This window comes from Petaurus breviceps, unplaced genomic scaffold, assembly GCF_028583685.1.
Source record: "Petaurus breviceps papuanus isolate PSGF00001 unplaced genomic scaffold, PetGlider_PUasm1.0 76, whole genome shotgun sequence".
NCBI classification, from domain to species: domain Eukaryota; kingdom Metazoa; phylum Chordata; class Mammalia; order Diprotodontia; family Petauridae; genus Petaurus; species Petaurus breviceps.
In genome coordinates, this window is record NW_027186473.1 from 34,686,079 (window position 1) to 34,697,699 (window position 11,621).

An 11,621-nucleotide genomic window follows, 5' to 3' on the forward strand; every position below is an offset into this window, starting at 1 on the left:
AGAATTCACTAGTAAATCCATCTGGCCCTGGAGATTTTTTCTGAGGGAGTTGACTGATGGCTTGTTCAATTTCTTTTTCTGAGATGGGGTTATTTAAGTAGTTTACTTCCCCTTCAGTTAATATGGGCAACTTGTATTTTTCAAATATTTATCCATTTCCCTAAGATTGTCAAATATATGTGCATACAACTGGGAAAAATAATTCATAATTATTTTTTTATTTCCTCTTCATTGGAGGTAGATTCACCCTTTTCATTTTTGATAATCATAATTTTTTCTTCTTTCTTTTTTTTTTATCATATTGACTAAGTGTCTATCAATTTTATTGTTTTTTTTTCATAAAACCAGCTCTTAGTTTTATTTATTAATTCAAAAGTTTTTGTAATTACAATTTTATTAATCTCTCCTTTCATTTTCAATATTTCTAATTTAGTATTTAATTGGGTTGAATTTTTTCTTTGTCTAGTTTTTTCAATTGCATGCCCAATTCATTGACCTCCCTTTTCTCTAAATTAATCATGTATGCACTTGGGGATATAAAACTTCCCCTAAGAACTGCCTTTAATGCATCCCACAAATTTTTGTATGTTTTCTCATTATTATCATTCTCTTGAATGAAATTATTGATTGTTTCTATAATTTCTTCTTTGATTCACTCATTCTTTAGGATTAAATTTTTTAAATTTCCAATTAGTTTTTAGTCTGTCATTCCATGGCCCTTTATTGCATAATGATCTGAGAAGGATGCATTTAATATTTCTGCCTTAATACACAGAATTGTGAGGTTTTTATGCCCTAGAATATGGTCGATTTTTGAGTATGTGCATGAACCATGGAGAAGAAAGTATATTCCTTTTTATCCCCATTCAGTTTTCTCTAGAGGTCTCTCATACCTATCCTCTCTAAAATTCTGTTCATCTCCTTAAATTCTTTCTTGTTTATTTTGTGGTTGGATTTATCAAGTTCAGAAAGGGGGAGATTAAGGTCTCCCACTAGTATAGTTTTGCTATCTATTTCTTCCTCTAATTCCTTTATCTTCTCCTCTAGGAATTTGGATGCCATACTACTTGGTGTATATATGTTAAGTAATGATATTTCTTCATTCTCGATGGTGCCTTTTAGCAGGATATAGTTTCCTTCCTTATTTCTTTAATTAGATTAATTTTTGCTTTTGCTTTATCTTAGATAAGGATTGCTATCCCTGATTTTTTTTTTTTTACTTTAGTTGAGGCATGATATATTTTACTCCATCCTTTTACCTTTACCCTGTGTACATCCCTCTATTTTGGATGTGTTTCTTGTAAACAGCATATTGGAGAATTATGATTTTTAATCCATTCTGCTATCTGCCTCCATTTTATGGGAGAGTTCATTCCATTCACATTTACAGTTATGATTATTATCTGTTTCTTTCCCTCCATGCTATTCCCTCCCCTTTTAACGCTTATATTTTTCTCTCCTTCTCCCTTTCCCTCCTTAATAGTTTTCCTTTTAACCACCACTTCCCTCAGTATTTCCTTATAAGCCCACCTCCCTTTTCCTCCCCTTTCCAATTATTCTTCCCTCCCTACAACCCCCTCCCCTTTGTAGCCCTTTCTCCCTCTTACTTCATGTAGGATATTTTTATACTTAATGAAGTATGTTATTTCTTCTTCACACCAAGAGTGACAGGAACAAATCTCATGCAAAGCTCCTCACCCTCCCCTCTTTCTCTCTAATATGATACGTTTTGCATCTCTTCTCCATAGAGTCTTATGTTTAATTGGTTGTTATTTCTTCCTTGCACCAGAACCAATGAGGGAAAAGCTCATATAATACTCATCTCCCTCCCTTCTTTTCCTCTGCTATATTATTTTTATGACTCTTTGTGTGGCATAATTTACCTTTTTTCACTTCATTCATTCCTCTTCTTCCATTGCAGTCCCTTTGTAGCCCTTAATAAGATTTTTTTTAATCATCATTTTGTGTACTTTATACTCATACCCTCTACTAGTCTATAAACAGTTTGCTCTTATTAAATACCAGTGTGTGTGTGTGTTTTCCTTGTTTACCTTTCTATGTCACTCTTGCATCTTGTAATTCGAGGTTGAATTTTCTATTGAACTCTAGCCTTTTCATCAGGAAGGTCTGGAAATCTGTTATATCATTGAATGACAATCTCTTTGCCTGGAAGAATATGCTCAGTCTCGATGCATAAGTAATCCTTGGTTGTAACCTGAGCTCATTTGCCTTCCAGAAAATTTTATTCCACTGCCTCTGATCTTTCAGTGTAAAGGATGCCAAATCCTATGCTATCCTCACAGTGGTCCCTTGATATTTGAATTGTTTCTTTATGCCCACTTGAAGTATTTTCTCTTTTACCTGGTAGTTCTTGAGTTTGGCCACAACATTTCAAAGACTTTTCAGCTTGGGATCTCTTTTAGGAGCTGTCTCGTGGATTCTCTCTATTTCTATTTTGCCCTCAGGTTCTAGTATCTCAGGGAAGTTTTCCTTAATGAGCACTTGGAGAATGTTGTCCAGGCTCATTTTTTCATCATGATATTCTGGTAGGCCTATGATTCTCAGATTATCTGTCCTGGATCTGTTTCACAGGTCAGTTATTTTTCAATTCAGATATTTTCCTCTTTTTCTAATTTTTCATTCTTGTTGTTTTGTTTGACTAATTCTTGGTTCCTCATAGAGTTATTTGTTTCAGTTTGGTTGATTCTAGTTTTTAGCGAATAATTTTCCTTGCTTAGTTTTTGTAGCTCCTTTTCCATATCATACACTTTTCTTTTTAGAGAGATGTTTTCTTCATTATAATGTTTTTCTACTTCTGCAATTTTGATTTTAAAAGAATTATTCATTTTGTCTTCTATCTCTCTCATTTGGTTTTTAAAGTTCCTTTTGAGCTCATCTATGAGAACTTTCAGTGCTTGGGACCCATTCCCTGTTGATGTTTCAGCTGTGGGTGTGGAGTCCACATTGTCTCCCTCTGAGTTTTGTTCCTCCCTCTGAGGATAGTAGTACTCCAGAGTCTTTGTAGTCTGCTTTCTATGCATTTTGAGGCAGGGCCCTAGCCTTGCCCTTCCTTTAGGTTTCCCAAGCCTTTACTGTTGAGAGTTTTGCCCTGGGGCAATAATTACTATATTTTCAGTGTGTATGTGTGTGTGTATGTGGGGGGTGGGGGAGGTTGGAACAGGAAGGGTTCACTCTGCCATCCTGGTCCTTGGAGGTCCTGATAGGGGCTTTTTTAAAATTTCTGGGCTATGGAGTGGTAGTCCCAGGAGTATTTGCTGTCCCGGACAGGGGCCCTTCATTTGCTTCTTACCTTTCTCTTTCCAGTCCCAGCCCTTTGGTAATAGCCCTGGCAGTGGCCCTTGTGGTTGGTGGGATGACTTGCCCCGAGTTGATCAGGCCTCCTCCCAGCCTGCCTCTGAGGCTTCTGCCTTCTGGGCCTACCTCTCACATTATTTTCTTAAAGACTTCCCTGAGGAAAAGGTTTCTACTACCTGCCAAGATAGCCCACCACACTTTGGAATGACTCTAAGTATTAGGAAGTGAGATCCTCAGGATGAAAGTCTTTCTAGCTAGATAAAGTAGAATGACTAAAGGTAGAAGACATGGCAAGAATGACAGAAACCATTTTAGGAATATTGTCCCACTGGGAAGTTTTCTAATCTAATAAGGATGTTTTGCTATGATTATTTTTATCATGGGGGTGGGGGGAAGACAAAAAAGATACTTAGTTCATTGGTGTTTGGGAGGCTCATATAGCAGAAGGCAAATGTGATGCATGAAAAAATTAGTTGAGACTTTTGAATGGTGGGGAAGACATAATGAAAACTTTTTTTTTTTAGATAGCCTGTTAGGAAGATAAGAAAATAATCATGTGACCATTACTGACTTTTCTGTGAATAAAATGGTCAGAGCCAGGACTTGATGTTTCACAAATAAGACTTAAATAAAAAGGTTGATACTTTCAGACATTTTTTTTTAAAACACAGAATGAAAATCAGATGTTGAATTTGGAACATAAAATATAAAGAGTAGAGATGTTAATGATGATAGGTTTGTATCTAAATTAACTTCCTCCCTACCCCATCTGTGCCCCAGATAGTAAAAGGGAATTAATTGAGTTATATCTGAGTATGTCAGTGGCTATGGTTTACTTAAAATAGAAGAATAGAAAAGAAGTGTTTACATCTAAAATAACACACAATGAAAGATTAATCATCAAGTCAGAACAACCAAGAAGCCAAAAGGATAGTGCCAAGTGGCTATGGGCCCTTAATGTAAGGCTAAAAAAAATGTAAGTTGGCCTCACAAAAGGAAGAAAAATTTAGAGGCTGAAAGCTGACTACTTAACTTAGAGTTTACTCTCTAGATCCCTCTCTCAAAGACTAAACCTTAAATCCATTTCACTTCAGAGCTCATAGATTAGACAACAATAATATGTTAATAAGTATCACTTAATGACTATTATTTTCAGGTCCTCCTGAATCAGAGTAAATGTAAATAGTAATTGCTTCTAATTTGGCCAGCAACCCAGAGGTTCTTCACCTCCCAGTCTTTTTTTTTTTTTTTTAATTAAAGGGCCATCCCTTGTCTCACTTCTTAAAGAGGTCTATTGACTGAATGGACATTACCTCACTCAAAGTGAAAACCTGAACAGACCTTAGACTAAAAGGGCCAGGATCCCCCATTGCATCCTTACTCATATCCAGTTTTCCTGATGAATATGTGGCCACTGGCCCTAGATGGTTCTGGAGGAGAAAGTGAGGCTGGTTATCTTGTACAATGCTACCTCACTCAAATCAAAATCAACTGCAAGTCATGTCATCATTTCCTTGATGTCATGGTCTTCTTCAAGAATGAAGTACAAACGTAACAAAAAAAGTAAGCAACTCATTAATGACTATTCTGTGTCCACATGGTATGATTGCCATTATTTTTTCCATATTAAAATAGCGCTTAAACTATATAGTTAGGACTTCCTCTTCTGACCCCACTGTCTACCCCTCCATTTTTGCATTTTGTCAATGTTACTGATAGAATTGACTTCATATCAGGATCTAAATGTGGTGATTATGCTAGTAATGTTAAAATGCTAAACTTAATCTGATTAGAGAAGGCAAAACCAGGAGTAAATGGTAAAAGTCCTGGAGAGGTAGATTTCCCTTATTATTTCAAATTTGCATTTAGTTCCATAAGCAATGGAGATCCAATGAATAATTTTCAGCAGAGGAAGTGTAATGTAATACCAAGCAAAGGCAACTTCCCAGGTTCAAAATACCAGCATAGGTGCTCTCTATTTTATTCAGTAACAAACCCAGAACAGAGAAGATCAAAACATGACATCATTCAAAATACAGCATTTACTAAGTGTGATTAAATCATCTCCAAGGCCTACCCCATCCCAGGACCTTCCAATCATTCAATCAATTACAAAGTCTCTGTTCTAAATACTTCTCCACCCCTAGGCTATACCTTAATTAAGTCCACCACAAAGCCCCTCTTCTCAAATGGAGATTAGTTTCCAAACATAAGTAAAATACATTCATTTGCTCAACCATAGAACACAAAAAGGTCAAAAGTTCCCCACCCCTGGATCACAATTGAATCTACCCCAGAGTTACATCAAGTTTAAACACAGCACTTAATACCCAAATGGAGGTCTTTTCTTCATCTTGACACGAGGCAAGTTCTCAGCAATCTTAGTTCCTGGAGAGACAAGGCTTAGCAAGGCCATAAGATACATTGCCAGTCCCTTCATGAATTTATCCTCTGTCTGTAGAACAGCCCTAGAACCCCTGAACACATTAGCAAAGCCCTCTCCCAGGATTTCTGTAAACATACAACAAGAAAATCCTTCTTCAGGGCTTCTGAACCAACAGAAAGGCTCCCAGACCCCTGCAACAACAGCACTGTCCTTCACCAGTGGACAGTATTCATTCTGTCTGCCGGACAGTCTCCAGACCCCTGCAACAACAGTACTGTCCCTCACCAGTGGACAGTATTCACTCTCTGTCTGCAGGACAGTCTCAGGCCTTCTTAACCAAATGCCAGGTTCCAGGACTTCTTCAACAGGACAGTCTTTCACCAGTGGACAAATCTGGCAAAATAACATCAAAACAGACAGACAAAGTACCAGCAAAACAGCCATGTCTCCTCAGTCCTTGGCAGCTCAGGGGGCAGGTCTCAAAAGTCCAGGGCAATTCAAAGCGGCCACCAGCAATCCCTTAGTCTCTCCCCCTACACGAGGTGCTGCTTCCAAAAAGAACTTCCGCCTCTCTCTTGTCTCTCCAAATCTACGTCACCAGCTCCTCCCAGTCAGGACTTTCTTTTCACATCAAAAAGTCCATCCCACAGGTGGGATTAACAAGCTCTGGGTTTTAATACAATCAATTTGAAAACCAAGCCAATACAGGGGAATCTTTAATTGCCATTACTATCACAGGAAGGAAATGGTTAAGCACTGAATTTGGAAGTGAAGGCCAAAGGAGGGATACAGTGAAATGAAGAACACTTGTTAAGAATTATAAAATTGAAAAAAAAAAAACATTCTCCCATTGAAAAGACACTATGACCTACACAACGGTAGCTATAGACAAAATTGAGAGGAGCAGCTGAATGTCAAATACTGTAAAGGCAGATGTAAATTGAAAATTAATTGAAGGTATAAAGTAAGCAAGGGTGTAGAGTTAAATATGATACTAGGCATGAGTCTAGATAAGAAAACAAAAATAGGAGTAAGATGAATTTTGGGGAAAAATTAATAAGTTTGCTTTTGGAAGTGTTGAGTTTGAGGTACTGACAGGACATCTACAAAGTAATGCCCAGTAAACAGTTGTGATGTGTTACAACCGCTCCCAACTCTTGCCTGGATTCACAAACAGGAAGCTCTCCACTTCTGCTCCTTGTCTTAGTTCGCAGGGTCTGTAACACTCCAAGCTCTCCCCATTTGACAGCAGGCTCCAGGGGCTCCTACCCACAACTTCTGTTTCTGGGAAAACAAAGCTTAACAGGGCTAAAATGATATTTATACACATTAGCAGGTCTTCTGTCTGAAAAACTAACACAAACCAAAAGACTGGACTTCTGCTTGAGAAATCAACAGAGATCAACAGACAGGGCTTCTCTCTGAGAAATTTCCAGAGAATACTGACATCACAAACATTCTTTCTGTTAGGTTTCTCCACAAGCAAGTCCCCCTAGCCTGTTCTTGCTGGCTTCTCTCTCTCAGCTCTGTTCCTCTCTCTATTCTGTCCTTTCCCTCCAAGCGATACAATATATAGTGTTTCCAATGCAAGACTCTTCAATCAAAGGCAAGACTCAGTCAAAGGCATTTGATCGGCTAAAACTCAATACAGAAAAACAACAAAAATCTTGCTTTACTTGCTGTTAAAGGTGGAAGACACAGGTGATAAGAATTATCTTGGTAGCAGAACAATTGAGTAAGAGTTAAGAATGGGAGAAAGGGCATTATTTTACGGCCAAAAAAGAAAGTAAATGAGTACTGAAGAATATTAGGCAAAAATGTTTTTTAGACTAGAACAACTGAGGAATTGAGGTATAATTAAGGTTTTTATGGTGTTTAAGAACAGGAATAGGAATAATAAAGGATAGGGAGATTGGGAAAATGGAAATTGTAATTTAAGAAGGGAATTTCAAAATTCAGAATTTGTAAAATGGAGCAGGTTGAAGTTGTGATAAGATCTAAGGTGTAAATGCTCCTCTATTTCCCCCAGTGAATAGTTGAAATATAATGAGGATTGAGGCAAAGACACAACTAGGACACAGCAACCAGAAAGTAGCCTCAGGATTCTGAAGTTCAGAAAGCTCTGTCACTTACACCCTTTCAGTGAGAAAGAATAATTACAGAAAAGAGTTACCAGCTGGAAAGCTTCCTTGCTCCTAAAGCCATACAGTCCCTATAGCCTTCCCAACACTGAGAATAGAAGTTAATCTCCTGGTTCATTCTAATGGGATAGTGGAGCAGATTGTCTCTCACAAGAAGGCCTTCAGTCACAGTATATCTTTTTCTCCCACTGTCAACGAAAATTGTCTTTAAAATTGTTTTGAGAGCACATTTTATGAAAGGTGCTCCAGGGGTCAAAATGTCTACTTTCAGGTCTTCATAGAGCTCATACAAATTGAGAAGTTCAAGGAATTGAATGGACAGTTTCTATTATACAAACATATAAAATTATATGTAATGTGTAAATATATAAATTTTATGTGTGTAATATGAATTAATAAATATGTTATACACCTTATATATTAAATAAATCATTTTCATTAAATAAATACATATTGAAGTATATTTATAACATATTATATCTTAATACATAATAAGTAGCTATACATTATATAAGCATAAATAATTTATAGGTTCATTCTAACTGTTACTTGTTTTAGGAAAATGAAAGACTTGGAATTATACAGCACAGCTAATATAATTGTAATAATTCTATTTGGTATTAATAGAAAATAGACTATTTTCATTGTGAGGAAGAATGTCCCTTACCAGATTTATAATCACACAAATAAATAAAGTTGGAACTGGAGGGGGCAGGGTATTAGCTGAATAAATCCTCTTGTTCGGATATATGTGCAGATTTCATTTATTGAACACAACTGTGTCTTGATGTTTCCAGCAATATAGCCCCAACCACAAAAAAACTGGCTTTACTCTTTTGTCACATAACTAATTTTTTTAGAATTGTATTCTAAAATTAAATTATTCCTTAAAAATAAAGTTATACTTGCCTCGATCATCTCTTCTGGTGAATTTTCTCACTGTTTATAGTGAGAAAAATCTAATTTTCAAGTCTTATGGATAATGCCTATATTGAGATAAAGTTAATTGATGTCCTCTTTCTCCCTCTTCTCCCCTGCTTTCCTTTTCTCCTCTCTCTCTCCTTTCCTTTCCACCCTCCTTCTTTCTTTTCCTCTTTTTGCTCTTCTCTCTTTTTTTTACTAATACACTATAATTTTCTGTGAAATGGAGAAAGAGGTGGGAATTTATAACATGTTCAACTTTAGAGGTCATCTATTGTGGTTTCTTCTGGTCCAAAGAAAATAAGGTGAATCCATGAAACATATTAAGAGCTTTATAAAGTTGGTTTCATGTGCCACTCAGGAAGCAGCTTAGAAGAGCTACCATAAGAAAAAGAAAAATAAGGGTTAGTTAGTTCTAACTGAGGGAAAACCTCTATGTAGCTGTGTTTTTTTTTCTTTTTAAGCTATTGTGCATTCCTAGAATATCAAATGTATTCTATATTAAAGCATACTATAAAATCAAAGATACATTTGATTTAAATTATTGATATTGTGCCTTTTATGCTTTTTATTAAGATTTTATTTTACCTACTGAGATGAAATCTTTCTCTATTCCCATCACCATAATTGAATTTCAGAAGAATATGTCTGCTAAATAAATCAGTGATATTTACATACCTTTTAAAACTTTGAATTTTTAGTTACTATCATTTAATATCTTTTATTTTATCTTTTGCTTTCTTATATTTCATCAGGAACAATTGTCCAATAACTTTGAGTATTGTTATTTTAGCATTCTCTGGGGAAATGCCTTTTTTCTTATTCCAAAGGTCTTTAATTTTTAATATGATATATACATCTACACATACAAATAGAAATTTTGTGTGGGTTTATATGTATATATATACACATATACTTATGTTTTTATCCTATGTATTTTATTTTATTCTATGTATTTCATTTTTAGCATTTAAAACTTTTGATATATGTATATATAGTTAATTTCTGTTCTATGTATTTTACTTATTCTATGTCTTTTAAACATTTAAAAAAAATTGTTCTGAGAATAGGTCCATAGATTTCATGATACTGACAAAGGGGTCCATACCCACATTTCAAAAAAGGTTAGCAAACTTTGGATGGACATTCTTTAAAAGGTTTGACATTAGAATAACAAAGCAACCATATGTGTTGGAATTACAGGACAACCATATGTGGAAAATATACTCATCCTGAAAGATAGAAAAGTATTTTTTGTTTCATGTTTTCTGCTTAATATAAAATATTATGCAAATTGGAATATGATAAGATGAGAAGACTGGAAGTTCTAGATCTCTTTGAAGTGATAAATGATCACAGCATTTCAAGGATATTGGCAGAAAAGTTTCTTCAGGTTCAGGGAAACACTTAAACAAGAGCTGCGACCAGCAAGTGAAATGGAGATCGAGATATCCTGAGTAAATGAAACTAAGCCAGAGCACATTTACTAAATGTTTACAAATGGCCACCAGGTACGTTTCTTCTTCAATGTCTTTTTCATTTTATATCTTCAATGGCTTTAAGTTCCCATAACTTATATTTCAAGATCTCACTTTCCAGCACCAGGAAACTTCTGTCTATAGAAGCTGGGTTTGTCTTACGGAGATGATATAGTTTCTCCTTAAAATAATGCTTTGAATTTTAGATAACAAGCTTTGCATTATAAATGCACCATACAAAGCATTCTGCCAGATATTATAATAAATCTGTCTTCAAATTTCACTCTGATGTATAATGTATAACAATGAAGAACAGAGCCACTTAAAAAAAAAGTCACTTTCCTGACTGCTCACACTTAATCTCTGCTAACCTCTCTGAATCTGAGTGACCCATCCCCAATCAAGCACATGATGAGGGGTAAGTATAGCACTTGACTTCTGCACTTTGATTTAGGGAGAAGACTCAAAAGAACAAAGAAGATCATCATGAAAATATGAAGAAAATACTTTCAGAGAATGGGGAGTGTATTCTTTTCATAGTGAGGAAGTCATCCTTTTATGTGATGGTTCAGGCACTGTTGTTCTGACTGAAATGTCAGAGTTTCAGATGAATGTTTAAAGCATAAAAAACAGAAAGAAGTGCATGAAAAGATCCCACATTGAGTTTCAAATGGGATGGAGATCTCATTTGCATTTCCTTCAGCTATCTACTTCATGGGAAAATGAAATAAAAAGTTTAATTCCTGAAAACCACTCAAAAATTACTATTAAATAATCTATGATGATATTCATTTGAATTTTTGTAAACACTTAATTTTAAAATTGTCTATGCTATCTTCAATTTATTTTGAATTTTAAAATAAATTCTAACGTATATTTTAAATGTGGTATTCATTCAAAAGGATATTGATTCAAAGATTGATGAGACCCCAAAGATCCTCTCACCTAATCTTTTTATCTTACAGATACAGAAATAATCATTAATCAATAATCGATAGGTGAGTTGCTCAAGGTTATATAGGGCTATGTGTGGCAGAACAGAGATTCACAGGATCACATTTATTAACCATTTAAGAACTCCTAGAAGGGTGTCTGGCTCAGTATAAGTGCTTAATAAGGCTTTTTGAGAGAATGAATGCAGAATAGAATTTTAAACCCCTCACATCAAGAGTCCCTCAAACTGTACTTTTCTGTTTAAGATACATGATTGGTTTTTTTTGTCCTAAAATGGATGCTCATTAAAAACAGAGAGAAGAAGAAGAAGAAGAAGAAGAAGAAGAAGAAGAAGAAGAAGAAGAAGAAGAAGAAGAAGAAGAAGAAGAAGAAGAAGAAGAAGAAGAAGAGGAGGAGGAGGAGGAGGAGGAGGAGGAGGAGGAGGAG

At 35.5% G+C, this 11,621-nt stretch overlaps 1 long non-coding RNA gene across 2 annotated transcripts in view; it reads left to right on the top strand.

The window, feature by feature from the left end:
* The first annotated feature begins 9,949 nt into the window (after positions 1 to 9,949).
* LOC138174789 (uncharacterized) overlaps positions 9,950 to 11,621 on the top strand; it is a 49,457-nt gene continuing 47,785 nt past the window's right edge. For both annotated transcript variants that reach the window (XR_011171818.1, XR_011171817.1), the window contains exon 1: positions 9,950 to 10,274. This is a non-coding gene — a long non-coding RNA (uncharacterized lncRNA). The remainder of the gene's footprint in view (positions 10,275 to 11,621) is intronic.